Raw genomic sequence first — 20,078 nt, 5'->3', positions numbered from 1 at the left:
GGAGCATATCCAGATAAAAATGGAAGATAAATAGATGAAGAATGTGAAAATATGAATATAACTGAAGTGGCAATAAGAAACATTTTCCAGCTAGTTTGGCAAATGCTGAAATTGCTTGCACTACCTATTTGTAGAAGTATGAAACTGAAAATGACTCTTACTAATTGCCGTAAGGCCATGGAGATTAATGATAGGAGGAAATAGCTAAATAGCTGCTTTTCTGCTGATTATCTGAATGATTCCATCAAAAATGAATAGGTGATCTAACATGGTGTTTCTTTATTACTGATAAGTTTTAGATGGATGAGTGAACTTTGTATGAGTCACTCTAACATGCAGAGCACAGGAGAAGGGTGAGGTTTTCTTTGTGACAAAAATGTGATTGAACAACTACATGAAGTAGAACTGTGTTGACATAAAGGTTAATGCTGTTAAGGACTACTGTGAAATAATCTGGGGTCTTAAAATCTGGCTTCACAGCCTTCCTTGTTTTATACCCATTTACCCTTTTTGTCCCATTCTACAACCCTAGAATTAATTCTGTAGCACAATTAATGTCGTTGCCAATTCTCATGTGTTTTATCACAAGTCAAGACTTGAGCTTATGAATTTCACTCCAAGACAGAAGCCTCACTTCTAATGCTTGCTACTTTTAACGCTGGTGCCCTAAGTGTCCTAACATCTAAGTCAGGTGAGAAGTCTAACCTGCTCTGTTACCAAGGACCTACCACACTCAAACTCCTTTAAGAATCAATCTCTTTCAGGAAGTAAAGGACAAAGAAAGACTCCCATGTTTTTCATTTGTTAAGAATCTCCTCATTTTAAAGCAGTCTCATGATTTTTGAACATATGAGGTTATTGAAGCTGCCTTCAGGTAGCTTGCAATAACAGCCATAGAAAGATTGTGTTGCCTTTCCTGGTGCCAAGCATAGTATTTGCAGTAGGTAAGTTTCACCCTGGTAAAGGGCACAAGAAGGTCAATTTGCCCCTGAAATACCTGTCAAGCCAACAAAAAAGACTATAAATAACAGGATTATAGGAAAGCAGGACAGGAAGGAACCTCAGAAAATCATTTAGTGCTTTGCCCTTGCCTCATGTAGGGTCACCCCTTACTAAACCATCCCAGCCAGATGCTTGTCTAACCTGTTCTTAAAGACTTGCAAGGATAGAGATTCTATCTACTACCTCTTTGGGTAGCTATTCCAATGCTTAACCACCCTCAGAGTGAAAATTTTTTTTCCTAACATCCAATCTAAATTTCCCTTGCTGCAATTGGGGGAACAAGAACAAACTTTAGTGAGCAAAAGCTCACTTTATCAAATGTTATAGCATCTGATCAGCTATAACATATGACTCGGAGTTCTTGTTCACAAGAAATTATGCACTTCAGCTTCAGTTAGTCTGTAAGATGTTCCCTCCCCTGACTTCTCCCTGATTTCAGAGTAACCTTGCTAACTATTTCTCTGCTAATTTATAACCACTGTTTAGGTATTTGAAGATTATTATCAAATTCCAGGTCTTTTGGCTTCTCTGCATATGTCATGTTTGTTACCCAGGCCTCTAATCATTTTTGTTCTTCTCTGCTAGGGTCTTTCTAATTTGTCCCATTTTTCTTGAAGTGTGATGCATAAAAGTGGACAGCCTAACACAGGCGAGGCCTTGCCAGTGCCACAGCAGAGCAGAAGATTCATTTTCCAGAAATAAGCAGTGTGTAGACTTGTGTTGGCCCTATGTGCAACTGCCAATTTTACCTAGAAAGATTAAAAACACGTTGTAGATAACCCATATGGCATAAGAGGTTACACAAATGCCACATCATATAGCTAGGTTTCTGTTTGTCCTATTTGTAACCTCTCTTCACTTTGTAAATATTTGTGGAAAGTTTTAGTGTTTGTATTGGATGACATTTCTTAGATCAAGAAACAAGATTAATGGATTCAGCTGCAAAGCTTTGGTTATGAGTGCCTATAACTATTACTGAAATGTGTTCACAGTTATAGGTTGCAGGTAGGAAAAGATAATGGAGGAGGTCAGAAGGAAGAGAAGGTAATAAACAGGAAGGAAGACATACAGAGAGCAGAAGACAAGCAATTGCTAGAGGGACAGGGGAAACTCAGAAGAATCAGGGAATTAAGGTCATGTGAGTTAATCAGATTAGTAATAGCAGTAGCAGCAGTGATAGTAGTAGTAGTGTTGATTAGAAAGGGCCAGTGATTTTTCAAAGGAAATCTGAGGAGACAATATGTTTGAAATATTAAATAGATGTAAAGACTGAAACCCAAAGCTGGGAAACAGTCAGTTTTAGGAAGAAAAAAAAACCATTTTGTTCATTACATTTTTTTTTCCAAAAATCTATAGCCAGAACTTGATATTTTAAATTTTTGTTCTCTCTATTAAATTAAGTTGAATACACATGAATAGTTCTTGCCAAAAAGATCATTGTTTCATTAACCAGTCGTAATTACTAGTTCCCCTGATTCTGCTTTTAAGACTAGTTCATATCTGTGTGTAAACATGGGCACCAAGCCCTGACAGGGTTCACTGCGTATTTCCATAATACAAAAAACAATAAAATGTATCTTCAGTTGGCATTTAATGAGGTAATTCCAGCAGAAGTAGCTCCAGATACATGTTAACTTGGATCAGCACTATGCTAATTAGGTAAGGCAGCAAGCATATAGAGAAATAAATATTCACTACAGCATGCCACAGAGGGTAGCTACAGTGAATTAAGCCACCTTTAATACAAAAACAATTGTCTGCATCAAGAAACAGAGAAGATGAAAGATGCCCTGCCAAGAAGAGATCATGAGAGTTGGAGGAGTGAAATAGATTTGTCACAGAATGCAAGGATGGTAAGGATAACATCGAGGAAGAAGTAGTTTTGTGCCAATACCTACAGTGAAGAAGAGAATACTAAACCTATTTCACAGTCTTTTTCATCCAAATTGTAACATGCTGTCATCTTAGCCTTGAGACTTGGGCTACAAACATTGCATTTGTCCTAGGATAAACAATAAAAGGTCTATGGGATAAGGAGGAGTAACAGTTTATCTCAGGAAATTGCAAAGTACCTCTGGATTGTTTTCCTGGGATTGCATTTTTGCATAGATGCCAGAAAAGCAGCAGTGCATTTGGCCACTTGTTAAGGCCTGATTAGAAGGGTGATGTGTATATATGCCAGTCCTGGGATAGTTCTGTTCTAGGATAAACAATGCACAGTTTGTCTGTGGGACAAATGCAATGTCTGTTTCTAAGCTAAGTCAACAAAAGAAATTAGGAGGAAGAGGACCCACTCACCATTTGCATTAACAGTTTTTCAGGTTCTTGAGCAGGGTAAAATAGGATCATAATGAGGGCTTTATTATAACTTACTCTGCAAGCTGCACACATGTTGATGAGCTGAGTGCTAGCTTGGAGTTTGGAGCAGTTACACTTTCAACTTGAGCAGCCCATAAGTCACACCTTAATGGAACAGAAGCTGGGTAGCCTGTTGATAATTCTGCCCCGGAGTGGCAGAACTTTGAGACACCTAACAAATGCTTTAAACCACTTTAGGGTGTTAATGTGCAGACAATCCAGGGGTTAATAGCTCCAGGAATTACTGAGTAACAAGGCTCTTTGGCACCTAATACATAGAATAGGATGTGGACCAATGCATGCATCAGTAGGTCAGCTAGGGACCAGGAATAGAAGGACAGTTTGACACCACCAACACCCTCCTCTCCCTCTCCCCCTTCCACACCTGCATGCACAAAAGGGAGAGGTGGTGATTTTTTAGTTTGTTACAAGGCTAAACCAAGGAGAAAATTTTGCTTCCAAACTTCCTGCATATCTCTTCTTTTTAAGGTCAGCTATTATCTGTCAGCTTCTTGAGACCTATGCACACATAGGCTCACAACCTTGTAGAAAAGCAGGATTAGAAGGGACCTCAAGAGGTCATTTAGTCTAACCCCCTGTTCAAGGCAGGATCCTCCCTTTCTAAACTTCCCTATACATGTGCTTGCCTAACCCAATGGTGCTCAACCAGATTATACAGGCTGAACAGGGAAAGATAATTTACTCAGACTATGATGTTAGGGACAGAAGTTAGACATAAACCAGTTTAAGTGATCAGAAACTGGTTTAAGCCTGTAACAAAACAGAAGCTCAGTGCACTTAAACCAGTTTTAAAATGGCTGAAACTGGTTTAAGATAAACCTGGTTGAATGTAGTTCCAGACGTAGCTGATTTAGGTCAAACTGGATCATGAAACTCCTGTCCCAGACCCCTTCCTGGTTCAAGTTAAATTAGAGTCCCTCAGCATCCCAGCATTTTGCAACCTTGGACTGGACTGTGCTGTCTGCTGCAGACAGCAGGACTGACCCCACCCCTCTGCTCCCTAACTAGAGCAGTGAGGACTGGCTCACTGCCCACCCGACCTCCCAGGCAAACCCCAGCTGGGGTCTGGGGCCAGGGAGGGAGGTTAAACTTTCTTTCCCCCCAAATACAGAGCTGTCCTGCCCTGCTTACCTAGTGCTGGATGTGACTGTGGACTACAATCCCAGAAACACCTGAAAGCAGGAAGAGGAAGTGATGAGCAACCCTGCAGAATCCTGCTGCTGTGATTGTTGACTGCAAATCCCAGAGACCTCAGGGGCAGCAGGAAAAGGAAGCAAACACACAATCCATGCTGGCTATGTTACAGAAAGGCATGCTGTAGCACCCCCCAGTTTCTGCCTTGAGACACTGCAGGCATGTGGCTTCATTTCCTGAATCAAAAGTGAATGTCTCTTCATTTGCTTATTCATTCACTCTTTGCAGCTTAGACTAACCTGCAAAGATGGAATCAATTCAGCTTTGGGTTTTTTGACTCTCTGTACTTAGCCTAAAAGGGGTCTTACAGTAAAAAAAAATAGATGTGTCCATGAGAAGCTTGTATAATTGATTTTGGTTTTTATCTGTATTTCAAGAGGTAGACAAAGAATACTAGCTTTTCTCAACTTTTTCAGAAATTTGGGGGCTTCTTCCTCCCACTCAAAGAAAGACAAAGAAGATTGCCAAAAAATTCTGAGTTCAAGTGGGGAGCCACCAACCTGAAAAACTTGAGGAACACCAGTCTAAATGATTGCTTAACAAGGACTTCATTTCAGGACATGAATTTAAACAAATGCTGAATGTAAATCATTATACTTCATCCCTAGATAAAGCACTTAAGAATATGCATAATAATGAATCAGTGGGACTTGCTGAATCAGGGCCAGGTTAGGTGTCAATAAATGATGATTGTATTCCCTTCTTTTCTACTGGTATACTGACCTTAGGCAAGTTACTTAACCTTGGTGCCTCTCACTTACCAGGTATGGGAGCTGTATAGCATAGCATTGGCATACAAAAAACAATCACATCATGAGACTCCTTACTTAATCCCAACTCCTATACAAATGAGATGAATTTGTGTTGTCTCAATACAAAGATCAAAATAATACAGACCTTTCTGAACTTTATTAGTGAAACTAAAAGATCATTAAAACAAGTAAGAAAAGTAAAGAAAATGCATCTAAAATATGATTGTGCAATGATAATTACAGACTTGGAAGCATGAACTTAATACAAATTATTCAAAAATCAAATATCAATTTGATTTTAGACTAAATCAAGGAGCCAAAGATACAGCCAGCCTGTGGGGCCCTACCATCCAGCCCATAGTGCTCCCTTAGGGTTTTGGACATGACCCACATACTGCATAAAGCGCACACTGGCCCAGTCCCACACAGTACTTGCAATCCACAGAGGCAGTCTGCTGTACTCTGTCTTAAGGCTGTGTGAAGGTTCGGTCCCTGATTTGATTCGACAGAGATTTGGCCTGATTCAGTGGCCAAATCTCCAAATGCAAATCGAATCGGAGAACCTTTTAATTTTTCCCATTGAAATCAGAACCCTCTGAATTGATTCAGAGAGATTTGGAAACATTTGGTGATTCAGACATAGACACAGCTTTAAATGTTTTTTCGACATACCTCTAGGTAGCAGGCAGCTAGTGAATGCTGCAATACTGGGGTGCGTGGAGTATCCAACAAAAACATGGGGAGCTCCCTAGTGTACTCGGCAGCAGACCTGGAAGTGGATCAGAAGCACTTCCAGTCGACTTCCAGGTCTGCTGGGGAGCACGCCAGGGGGTCCTCTCATGCCCCCGAGCTCAGAGAATATTGTCTCCTGGGTCTTGGGGGGGGGCACCTGGTGTCCCCCTGAGACCAATTGCCAACCTGGGGAGGCATGGGGCAGGGCAGTGTGCTCCCCAGCAGACCCAGAAGGGGACCGGAAGTACACCACTGAGCATATGGAGGACCCCCCTTGTGCTCCTGTGGGACGTTCCATCTGCCTCACCATGGCAGTAATCACAAGCCACACTAGTACCTTTAGGTATGTAGAAAAAACTTTTAAAGCTATGTCTGTATCTGAATTGCTGATTCTCTGAATCAGCATCAAATCTTCAGAGTTAGTTCGGCCAAATCAAATCAGGGACAGTGATCCAAATCAACTAATCAAATCGCTGTCCCTGATTCAGGCTGAATCCGAATCAAATAGGGCCCATTTTGAACACCTCTACTCTGTATCCGGTACCCGTACTAGACCAGCTCAACATGCTGGCCTCAGCCCACAGGGCCAGTTTGGTATCTCAGGTCTAGATTTTGGTTCAAGTTACTAAGACTAGTAGCACATTCTTCCTTGATTCATCCCATAAAACTTTATGGGACTACCTAATAAGTGACAATAAAGAAAAAATATGAAGGCAGAGTTATTAATGGCATTAGAATATTGCCCTAGCAGGCAATAATATGTCTAATTTTATTTTTCTGTGATAATGACATTATCAGTATTGAAACAAAAAGTCACTTTAATACACAGCTATATTTTTCCACCTTGCCCTATCTGCTACTTAACTACAGACTAACTACTCCTCTAAACTTTTATGCTCGGTGCTAAAACACTAGTCATGGTTAACAACTCAAAGTTTAAACATTTTCATATTTTATTAATTTATCTAGTTACCATAATCAGTCTTAAACACAACCATTCAGCATGGATTTACACCAAAGTCTTTGTAATATCAATATGCTAAACCCACATTCCCTGTATGCACATTGAATTAAATTACTCTAGCAGGGCCTGAACTAAATCTTATTAAAGTAAAAGAAGGACTCCCACTGACTTCAAAGGACTTTATACTAGGCCCCAAAATGGTTTATTTTCAAAGACTTTGTATTTGATATCTGATAAGGGAGAAGGAAAGGGCAGGCCAGAAGAATAGTATTGGCAAACCCTGCAGATCTCCTTCAAAGTGGTTATAGGCAGAGCTGGTTGAAGAGTGGATTTTTTAGTGTTTGGCCAAATTGGAAATGAAAAAGAAATGTGACTGACTTTTTATTAAACAAAAAAACTGATAAGAATATTGGGGGCGGGGAGTGCAGATCAAAGGAGGTATTTTAGTTTCAGGTTATTCAAATGTTATTTTTAAACTCTTTTCCCCCTTGGGATTTAATTGAGTCTTTACACACAAAAAAACAACTTCTTGATAGGGTGAAAAATTAATTTTTAAACTGTCAAACAAAATGTTGCTACATTTTTAAAACTTTTTTTTATTTGGAAGATACTGAAGCAAGATGTTTGGCTATTTTTTTTTAAATCACTATTTTTCCACTAAAGCTGTTCATCAAGCTAACTATGAAATTGTGGATCATTTCAATCCCTGAAAAATCCATGTGTGGTTTTTTGGCAAATTTATGATTCATGGAAAAAATTGCCCAGCTGCAGTAATATTTTTATGGTTTTGATGGTCCAATATAGGAAACCACTCAAAGGTTTTACGTTATTTAATGAAAGTGAAACGGGAAATTTTAGATATAAGGAAGGTTTCTATAAAAATTTTGGTTTAATTTGGAAATGTGTTTTTCTTTAATAAGAATGGTATCATTGAAATAATGGCAACCAACTCTGTTCTCCCTCATTTGGAGAGTAGGGCCTGCATATGTAACCCATTTTCAGTACCTGATCAAAGAAAACTAAGGACATAAGCCAACAATAAATGGATATTATAATAGAAAGTGGAAAATTTTACGCTAGTGAAGTTAATGACAAACTTTTCATATATCTCATCAGGTCAATATGTCATCTAGGATATCATACTGCTATGGAAATAACCCTTTAATAGGTATACAGGTTGTAGCTATATTGGTCTACAGGCAAAAGGAATCAGAACTCATGGCAGAGATGATATCTTTTATAGACCAACTAGATATTTGCAAAAAATGTCTTTATTTTTAAGCTTTCAGGCACACACACCCTTCCTCAAGCACAGGAGAATGCAAAGACTATAAAATTTCTCCTAGGTGGAAATGAAAATTCATACTTAACAGGAGAGCTGTAACTGTTCTAAGATCTCCTGGTTGGAATATTTAATTTTGTGCGAATTAAGCTCAGAAAAAAGTTAGAACAGTAAATACAAGAATTGGAAGTCTTTGCACAGTCCTGAAACTATGACATGATTGGAATAACAGACTTGGTAGGATAGCTCTCATAGCTGGAGCACTGTCATGGATGGATACAAACTGTTCAGGAAGGACACGCAGGGGAGAAGAGGAGGAGGAGTTGCACTTTATGTTAAAGAGCCATATGATTGCTCAGAGCTTCAGTATGAAAATAGAGATAGGCCTGTGAGAGTTAGGGTCAGGGGGAGAGCCACAAGAGTGGTGTCATGGTGGTGGTCTGCTATAGACCATCAGACCAGGAGGAAGTGGTGGGTGAGGCTTTCTTCAAACAGTTAACACAAGTTTCCCAATCACAGGCCCTGGTTCTCATGGGTGACTTCAATCACCCTGACATCTGCTGGGAGGGTAATACAGCAGTGCACATGAGATCCAAGAAGTTTTTGGAGAGCGCTGGGGACAACTTCCTGGTGCAAGTGCTGGAGCAGCCAACTTGGGGCCATGCTCTTCTTGACCTGCTGAGCACAAGGAGTGAAGAATTGGTGAAGAATGTAGTAATGGATGGCAACCTGGGCAGCAGTGACCATGAGATGGGAGTGCAGGAACAAACCATCCCAATCCTGAGGAAGACTAGCAAGTAGGCAAAGTCAACTCTCAGACTACTGCACTGGGCAGTACAGTTTGGTGGGGAGGTGAGCAGCCCCCAGTGGTGAAAGAACAGGTTTGGGACTACCTAGAAAAGCTGTACATGTACAAGCCAATGGTGCCAGATGGAATGCACCCAAGGGTGCTGGAGAAGTTAGCTGATGTGATTGCAGAACCATTGGCTATCATCTTTGAAAACTCATGGCAATCAGGAGAGGTCCCAGATGACTGGAAAAGGGCAAACATAGTGCCCATATTTAAGAAAAGGAAGAAGGGGGATCTAGGGAACTACAGACCAGTCAGCCTCACATCGGTCCCTGTAAAAATCCTGGAGCAGATCCTCAAGGAATCCATTTCTAAGCACTGGGGGAGAAAAAGGTGATTAGGAACAGTCAGCATGGATTCACCAGGGGCAAGTCATGCCTGACCAACCTGATTGCCTTCTATTATGAGATGACTGGCTCTGCGGATGGCAGGGAGACCAGCAGATATGATGTACCTTGAATTTAGCTAAGCTTTTGATATGGTCTCCTGCAACATTCTCACAGGCAAGCTAAGGAAGTATGAGCTGGATGAATGGACTGTAAGTTGTGTAGAAAATTGGCTGGAGCATTAGTCTCAGAAAGTAGTAATCAGTGGCTTGATGTTTAGTTGGTATCAAGTGGAATGCCCCAGGGGGTGGCCCTGGGGCTGGTTTTGTTCAATGTCTTTATCAACAACCTGGACAATGGCATACAGCGCGCCCTCAGTAAGTTTGCAGATGACACCAAGCTTGGGAGAGTAGTAGATATGCTGGAGGGTAGGGCTAGGATTCAGAGTAATCTAGACAAATTGGAGAATTGGGCTTAAAGGAATCTCATGAGGTTCAACAAGGACCAGTGCTGGGCAGCAGCTCTGCAGAAAAGGACCTAGAGGTTACAGTGGACAATAACCTGAATATGTGCCAAAAGTGTGCCCTTATTGCCAAGAAAGCTAACAGCATACTGGGCTGCATCGATAGGTGTGCCTCCACTAAGTCAAGGGAAGTGATTGTTCTCCTTTATTCAGCACTGGTGAGGCCACATCTGGAATACTGTGTTCAGTTTTGGGCCCCCCACTATGGAAAAGAGGTAGATAAATGGGAGAGAGTGCTGCAAAGGGTGACAAAAATTGTAAGGGGTTTGGTGACCAGGACTTATGAGGAAAGACTGAGGGAACTTTGCTTATTTAGTCTAAAGAAGAGGAGACTGAGAGGGGACTTAATAGCAGCCTTCAACTACCTGAAAGGTGGGTCAAAAGAGTATGGAACTAGACTGTTCTCAGTGGTGGCAAATGATAGAACAAGGAGCAAAGGTCTCAGTTGCAGCAAGGGAAAGTTAGGTTAGATATTAAAAAGAATTTTTCACTAGGAGGGTAGTAAAACACTGGAACAGGTTACCAAGAGGGGTAGTAAAAGCTCCATTCTTGAAGGTTTTCAAAACCTGGCTAGAGAAGGCCTCGGCTGATATGATCTAGTTGGGGCTGGTCCTGCTTTGAGCAGGGGGGTTGACTAGATGACCTCCTGAGGTCCCTTGCAACCCTAGTTTTCTATGATTCTAACCACCCTCTACTAATTAGTTAAAAGCAGTTATCTTGCAGCTCATTATACATGAGATGCTGACCACCAAACAGTAGGACAGCTAAAATGCATCAACCTCTTTCTTTAAAATGCATCTCCTTGTTTGGCATCCATGGTAGAGTGGCTACATTCTCATATAGAAATTATGTACATTTAATCAGATATCAGGATACTCAAATACATAACTAAGTTTGTTTCTAAAAGAAAAACAGGACATATATTCAGAGAACAAGTTTACCTACCATATACTGTCCCATCTTATGTCTGCATTTCAAAGTATTATTTCTGCAATGCTATTGTTGAAAAGGCATGGTGTATCCTACTTGATATGAGACACAAGCCCCTAGCAGCATACATACCCCAGTCACAGAAGGGCCCAGAACTGCATGTCACATTCACTGATGTTCTTTCCCTTAAGGTTCTCTGGGTTATCCTACCACTTAGTATAGTAATCTTTTCTTGTAATATTAACCCTTGCCTGTCCAAAAACTTGGCAGTTAAATGGTTAGTGACATGGAATCAGGAGTACTTGCCGCAAACTTTTGGGGCTCCCATTTGACAGGGCCTTTAGAGCACACCAAGAGAAAAAAATTATAAATTGCTGAAATGTGGGTCTGCCAGAAAGGAGTGCTAGGGCAGGAGGATTAATCCCAAAGGAGCTGCAGTGTCACAGCTCTGGGAAAGCCAAGCAACAGCTAGAGATAGAGGATAATGCTCCATAAAGGCAAGACTGGTTTAATCTTGCATCATAGAGAGAAGGGAGATACCTAGCAAAGAACGCCCACAAGATTAGCCTTGAGATTTCTTATTCGGATGTTTCTGCGTATCCAACCAGAACCTCCTAAACTTTTTCAGGGGGTAGCACCCCAGCAACCAGCAGGCTATTTCTTTTGAAGCATATGTGATTTTATTTATGCACACACAAATAACAATCTTGATCTGTACAAATAGATGCATTCAGAACCAGCAGCAACCCATTTTGCACATTTCTGCACACTGTCTGAGGTAAGAGGCATTCTATTTACTGACCCCACAGAACTAAATATTTCAATGACCTGAATGTGCAAAACTGAGCTCTTGATAATATAAAGGGCATGATCCAGTGGGAATCTTTCAATTAATCTCAATGGACTTTTGATCTGTACTTCAAATACCAGACTTAAAATAACAGACAAAGTTATTTCATGTATCGTCAGACACTATAGGCTAATTTCTCTGATAAAAACACTTAGCTGACATACTCAATTTCTAGTCATTAAAAGGTTTATATATAATTCATAAAGAAAACATTAGCATCAGACATTTCAGACAGGAAGCCCCCAAAGGAGTGCAGGTCGAGAAGGACTTGTAAAATGCATGCTATACTTAGAAATAGAAAGTGGGTGTGCCATTCTCTACATGGTGTGGAACATGCTTAAGCTGTCACCAGCAGTATGCAGATCAAATGACTTGAAAAGTTCAAGCTACACCCCAGTTCTAAGCAAAAGCAATGTCAGATAAAAGGTAAGCTGCTCAGCACTCAGCAAATAATGCTGAATCCAGTCAATTCCCTGAATAATGCAAACTACAGTAGTGCAAATATGGGGTCAACTAAAAAGCCAATAATCCCACACGTAGCAATTCCATTCTGTGATTAACCAGCCCTTACCTAACTATTGCCCTCAGCAGCTTGCAAAATGCCCTGGCATTCTGCCACATTTAACAGCAGCATGGAAAACAAGGAAAGCATGACTTTTCAGGTGCACCAGAATATATATGAAGCTGACAACCTGGTGGATAAGCAAGAAGATGGTACTCGTTCCATGGCTGGAATCCTACCTTGGGTTTGAGAATGACAAAACAGTTCAAGCTCTTTCATATGCTGGTATTAATCTATTCTAAAGGTTGCCAGCTGGAGGGAAAGTGTCACAAGGAGCCAACCTGGGACTGCAGTGGAAACTACGAAGGCTGATATTTGCTCCTGCTGAGCACCCGGATTGTGCATACTGATTCACGGAAGAGGAAAATGCCATTATTCACAAAGGGTTTCATTCTTAGATTCAAAGTCATCTGCTACTCATCACTTTTAATCATTGCTATTGTCAAAGAAGAGGGCCAAAGACAGGGAGCACAAGAGGTTACCAGTGTGTCAAAGCCTTCTCACAAGCTACAGTTTCTGTTGCATTTTGTAAGCTATGGTTTATAAATGGAGGAAACCCACAGGATGTTTGGATTCCTCCTAACAGGTAGCTTCATTGTGAAGCTACTAGGGTTTACAGGGCACCTGAGAAATAAAATAAATTGGTAACAATAAAAATAAAAGTAAAAATAAAAATAAAAATGGCTGGTTTTTGTGTGTGGTTTGGTTTTTAAACACCAGAAATCACACAATCTCAAAATAAGATAGCCAAATCAGACGGAGAGGCTAGAAAAGGAACATTTAAGTATAGTCATTCGCCAGTGGTTATTTAAGACATCTAGCAGCCTCCACACCATCATATAATCTGAGGTTTGCAGAAAGTGAATGTCTATACTTGTAAGTATTATATATCAAGGCCTATTAAACCATTTAATGTATGTCCTGGCAGTTTTCACAGTAATTTAACGTGTGAAAAAAATTACAACCATCCATCCTGATGGTCACAACTTAAATTATTCTTTTCCATTACAAGCTCCCACACACTCCCCAGTGAGTTACACCAATCGAGTTTAAAGAGAGAGACATGATTCCTGGTTCCTGAAAGAGCACAAGGAGAAGTGATTCCCAGAGGTCAGGGTCATGCTTTGTCACCTGCAGACAGGAATCCAACTCAGAAATAAAAAACCAAGCATTCCAGCTGATTGCAGATGCCAGGATGCAACATAGGTCTAAGATAAAGCAAGCCATTGGGGCTCTGAAATAAAACCGTCCATCTTACTTGACATTCAGAACCAAATCAGAGGCTAATCTAGAGCACAAGTGTAATGCATTTATTTTAACCTAACTTTTGCTAGAGGGGCTAGTTTCTAAGGTCTAAGAGGCCTAGATTCAATTCACAACTCTGTTAAGATTTTCTGCTTGATCTTCAGTGAACTGCCTTTCCTTCCCAATGTTCAATTTCTCTAGCTGTAAATGGAATAACCATGTTCCTTTGCAAAGTGCTCTGGGATCTGTGGATCAAGAGGTTTCTATAGTGTTGTGATATCACTAGTATTAATATCATTCAGAGAATATCTGACTGTTCTCTGAGGGTTTCAGTATTTTAGTCACCTTACAAAGCATTTTGGTACTTATGAACAGGTAGGACTTCTATTCCTGGATGTGTAAGTCTATTCACATAGACAACATACATCACATATATCATATAGCAGAAAGGGAATGAATTAGGGTCTTCCCATATTTTATGTGTACTAGCTGAGCAGCTTCTAGAAAGCCAAAGATCCAGGTTGTAGGCCTTTTTCACCCAGAGGAGTTTTGAACCTGGGTCAGTGACTTTCTAACATGCCGCTACCTATAATCACCACCTCTCAGATCAGGCATTACCTATGCCTCTCTCTGGCTCTCCTTTTGAAACTGGCACCTATGCAGCAAGACATGTATGCAACCAGCTCACAACCTACTACTGTATATGCCCACTCTTTTTTTGAAGTAGTCATCTATATGCTTAAGCTTACTTGTCCAGGAAAACAATTTCTACCTGCATGTAAGTGCTGAAAATGCTATGTAGATAACCAAGGAAAAAATGGTCAAGAAGAAACCACCAGAAAGAAATAGAATGCCACCCATTCTGTCCTTGGTGGTTCATATTTTGGTGTTGTCAGCTGTGTCTTAAAAATCAATTTTCTTGCCAGCTGCCATGAGGTGCTCAGATACAACTTCTAGACCTACCCATGGAAAAATCCTTTCATTGCCTGTCTTCCCCACTTGCTAGTGAAAGACAGCCAATCAGAGCTGCTGCTGCAGGAGGCAAACAGAGCTCTTCCTCCTTCCCCATAAAAGCCAAACAAAATTTTGGGATATCAGAAGAGGTAGAAGGAACACATGACACCATCGTTACAAGAGCAAAAGGAGCCCTGCAGCTCAGAGTATCTATGATCTTTTTGCCAAAAGCATTCCTAATTATTTATTCCTACATCCACAAAAGTAGTTACCAAGGCCAGCCTCTGAATGCGCTTGATCCACAGTTAAAAGAGGCAGGTAAGCAGCCAGACTTTCAATTCTTCTTTGTACACAACAGCTTGACAGCAGCAACAGAAAAATCTAAGACTATAGGCCTATTCTCCCATTGCCCAAACCCTCCAAAATCCTCCAAAAGCAACTTTTCAGACAATACACCAGGTAGGCTTTCAGCTTTCTATAGAGATGGGCCATTATAATTAACTCACTTAACAAATACATCATCATAGAATGGAGATAGCATCAGCTATGCAGCATCACATATTATATCACTTTCTTGGGGCTAGATCTTCATCTCACAATTTCCATTTAGTGCAATTTAATGGATTTTTTTTTCAATAATGATGCAAAGTTTTCTAAATCTCTTTAAAAATAACTATTTTCAGCTTTTCTCCTTTTTTTTTTTTTTGCTTTTCTTGGACATTCTCAGTCCCAACACAGCTCTGTCCTCTTGTCCTTGTGCACTGTGAGCTTTACAACATAATTCAAATAAGAAGCAAAAAGGATGTATCTGTCCTAAAAAGGATATGAAACTGATATTGTTTTGCATTTCCTGAAAAGGAAAACACTTGGCAGTGGGTGAGTTGATGCTTGTTCAAGTGAAATATTTTTTCAGGTACATATTTTACCCTCGTTCTGTATTTAGACCTTGCTAAGGAGTTGACCTGTGTAGGTTAGATCTAGCACCACATTCTATTCTACCCCTAAGGTAATGGTTTTCAACCTTTTTAGACTCAAGGCATCCCCTCTTAGATTTAAACCATCCTTAGAAAATGGCAACTCTCAATTTTGACTTGTTTTTGACTATGGAACAATAATAGAATAATTTGTTTGTTGCAAAGAACTCAAGAAGCCCACTACAGGGCAGAATATTTTTAACACTATGGAATCCTATTTGAAAACTCTGGATTTATCTGGTGAATCATGCTGGCAAACCTAGCAGTACTAATATTGTATAGCACTCCATTGCACCCTTGAAAGTGATCCCAAAGTGCCATGACACAATAGTTGAGAATCACTGCTCTAAGGGATATTTCCCTTCCCTTCTGTTTCATACAGACAGAACCTAAAACAAAGGATTTTCAGAGAAAGGAACAAAAATGGCACTTCTGCATTTGTACTAGCTGTGCCTGCTCCACAACAAGAGAGGCAGTATTTAATGATGTTCTGCACCAACAATTTTGATTCCTGTAGCAGAAAATTAATTTCTCTCTTCTTGCTTGACTAGGAATCCTGTGTGTATTCCTGGATCCCAGCTGGGCCAAAATCAGAGAATGAAGAAGCAACAACACACATCACAAGAAACTGCACTTAGAATCATGACCAATAATTATTGTTGTATTTGTTTCATATCCTGGTGGAGAGAGGGAGAGAAGGGGGTGTCTCAGTTGTCCTAGGCACTGTTCAAAAGCAATCTGGAACACAAAACAACTTGTCAGATGTACAGGACAAATAATATCTTATTTTTACACCCTATCAAAATTCATCTCTACATCCTCAGCCCAAAGGCTGCAAACAGGAGTGACACAGCTGTAAAACCTGCTCTCATTTCTTTGCCCCCCTCAGACCTCCTGACTCAAGACAGACTGCAAGTTCAAAATGGCATACTTTCATATGCCTGGTTTGTGCTTGCAACCAAGGAATTAAAGGCACAACATTCACCCCTTTGCACTTCCAATTTAAAAATCAGGCACAAAATTACAGGTGCACATATGACTGGTATGAACCTTACAGGATTGTATCATATGACTAGTCCTCTTCCACAACCTTACATTTAATTGAGCATGTATCTTTTTTTTCCAGTTGTGTTTGGTTGCATTTTAAAGTTTAGTTTTAGGAAGCAATTCTGTCATTTAAAAAAATAAAGCACATATTTTTCTGATTTTTTTTTAATTCAATAACATTTTAAACAATTTTTTAAAAATTCTCCAGCTTTGCTGACTATGAAGTGTTGTGATGAAGTCAATGGAGGAACTAAACTGTAACACACAGTTTTAAACTGAGGATGTTCCCACCATTCAAGAAAAGTGGAAGAATGAGTGAGATGACAGCCTTGCCGAAGTCAGTGGTGAAACAGGTGCTGATCAGAAACGATTCCTGCAGGTTAAGAGGAAAGCTGAATAGTAGCAAACAGAACTTGGAAGAATCATGGCAGTTCTCCAATATGCTTAGGAAAGGTATGGAAGAGAGTCATCCTCATGAGAGATGACTGAATTTCTTCTATATTGGACCTCCAGATTTTCAGGAATATCCACTGACATTCATGGTAAAAATCTTTTTTCTTTCCATTCTTCTTCCTTTAGTCACCTTGGCTTCCCAAACTGAGCTTTGCAAAAGTCAATAAGCTTTCCTTGGATTCATTAAGGGATACCTATCCGCTGATCTCGCTATGAAGCAATATGTAGATTGTACAAATCTGTGTACCACACCATAACTAAGAATGGTAACTTCCTGGACCATTAGTGTCATCTCCTATTTTGGAATGCCAGTTTAGTTAAACTTTTACACATAGAAGAAGGAAGTGTTCACCATAATTGCAAGGTTTCAAAGTATAGCTAACCGCTTTATTTAGAATGTAATCAAAATGTATGTAATGTTGATGTTATATTTCAGAGAATATCAAGATCTTTCCTTAAAAGATTTAACTTTATGTTTTCATATCTGTTACTATAGTTTGAATCAGTAAGTGTCCCACTTAACAGAATGCCATTTCTGTCTACCTTCTGGTCCACTGAAAGGATAGAGGGAGGATTAGGGATTCTTTTCTTCATCCAAAAGTAGTTTATTCATCAGAAATGTACAAAAATAATATATTCAAGGAGGCTAAAAAACAGAAGCGTGGCAATTTACTGTGCATTATATTTTCCTGATTTTGACTAAAACAGATGCACAGACAGAACACAAAGCACTTTTTGCTTCTTTTAATCAACCATAATTTTTCACGTGTTTTTTTTTTTTTTTTTTTTTTTTTTTTTACTACAGAACAATAATAGAGCAATTTTATTCTAAAACAAAGCAAAAAAGGACAGGGAGACATTCCATAGATTTCAGGGCCAGAGGGATTTATTGTGACCTGAAAAACTAGGAGTAAGCAGCAGTGGGATTCAAACCTAAGCTCCACTAAAGGCAAACACCTGGAACATGTTAGATCAGTTGAGCACACTACTGCTAAGTGCTAAAACTGGGTGGTTGCAAAGGAAGATGGTAAGTAGTCAGCACATGCACACAGATATCCTATTTATGTCTGGAAATCCCTTTGAGTTCCAAAGCTTTCTGCAGTGTGTATTGACTACTGGCTTTAAAGGGACACAACACTTGTTTAATTTCTCTTCCTGCTGGAAATGACTCCCTTTCGCATGTAAATAACCTATAGTTAGAAGCGGTCTCACTCATCCTCTCTTGCCATGGTGCACCACTTTTCCTTTTCTTCTTTGAGAGGTAATTAGCCATGTTAGTCACTGGGGCAAGCCAGGTCTCTGCCAGTGGAGGTGGATAGAGGGAGGCATGGAGAGCTGAGACTGGGAGAAGGTACTACTCCTGCCTCTGGATCTGCAAGGCAAGCTGGGTCTGTGCTACTGGCAGTCTTGATCTGGCTCTGTTGTGATGCCAGGGCTAAGATTGACAATCAGTTGACTGTCAGTCCCGGGACCCCATTGGACCCAGTTCAAAACTGCAATTCTGGAGCTAGGACTGATATCAGCTGATTATCAGTCCCAGCCCCTACAACACACTGGAATCTTGAATTAGTATTATTTCCATGGAGTAGCCCTGTTATAGTTAACCATGTTACTTAATCTGGAGATACTCCTCCCACAAAAAGTCCTAACTTTGCTACAGTGTGAGTGCACTTAGCACATAGTTTACTGCTTGAACATCCAGACACTCATGCTAAGTGCAGCTAATGGGCACTTATACACATGCCAAACATCTGCTCCAACATGTGTTAATTAGCATGTGTCAACATGCTAATACATATACAACAGACAAACACATGCTAATTAGACTTGATTAATTGAGTCTGCTCCAATACATGCTAATTAGCACACTCCAGCAACCTCTGCTTCATGTGCATTCTGTGTCCCCATGCTTCAAAATGGTGACAGGGGCACTTCAATTAAAGTTTGTCAAACCAGCTTTAGTTAAAGTGCCTCCACCCCCATTTTGAAGCACAGGATGCTTAATACATGTGATGCTGCAGGCTCTTATAATAGACTGGAACTCAGAGCCACTCTAATTAAAGCACCCCCCTACACACGCACCCTGGAACATATGTAAAGATCCCCAACATGTCCTATGGCTAACGTAACATAGGCATTAGATTACTAACTTGTTTAGAAAGGCATCAGGTTTCATAGACAAGAGCCTACTTCCTCTGATGCTAACAAAGTAACAACTATAACAGAGCACATCTGACAAAATAGGCCGTTGCCTAGGAAAGCTTATACCTTTCAGAAAGACTTAGTCTCTAAGGTGCCAATGTGCTGTGCCTTCTATCTTTTGAGTCAGATGCTGACCTCACACTGCAAATTGCATGCTAAGAATGGGGCAGCCACCCTGGGCACTGCCTTTGTGAAGGGGTATAAACATAGCAGAGACCACAGCAACAGCTGGCACAGACCTGGATGTGGAACTCCCTGGCTATGCCTCTGATGATGTTTCATGTTTAATGACCTGCTCTGCCACAACTAGCTACCTATATCATACAGGGCCAGATTCTTCTCTCATTTCCACCTCGGAGCCTTCTTGAGAATTTGGATCTGACTCTGTGTTAGTTCACTGAAGGAGTTACATCAGGGATCTGTATTCTGTCCAGCTATGCAACTCCCATGAAAAGTGAAAGCAGGTCAATTTTGCCAGAGTTTCATTTCAGAAAGGAGCCCAGAGAAAAATGTTCCATCAGTGTCAAAATGGGCCATTTTCACATGTTCAGTAGGAAACGGTTTCTCCTTTGAAATACCAGAAATATTTTGAATGTCTTTCTATATCACTGCATGAAGCTGAATTTCAAAGAGATAAAAATCAAAATGAAATGTTCCAATCAACCTGAAGCTTCGTGCCCTCGAGCATTTCTTGTTCATGCACTTACTCAAACATTTGGATTCCCACTCTAATTCCAAACAAATCCAAATTCCAAAACAACATTTAGAAAAGGTAACATCATTCCACTGCACCACTCCACTCTGCATGTCACTTTCTGTCAAGACAGAAAACAGATATTTTCCCCAGGTAGGAGACA

This window comes from Crocodylus siamensis, chromosome 2, assembly GCF_052110815.1.
Source record: "Crocodylus siamensis isolate JL-2025a chromosome 2, ASM5211081v1, whole genome shotgun sequence".
Taxonomy (NCBI): domain Eukaryota; kingdom Metazoa; phylum Chordata; order Crocodylia; family Crocodylidae; genus Crocodylus; species Crocodylus siamensis.
This window is presented reverse-complemented; position numbering follows the sequence as displayed.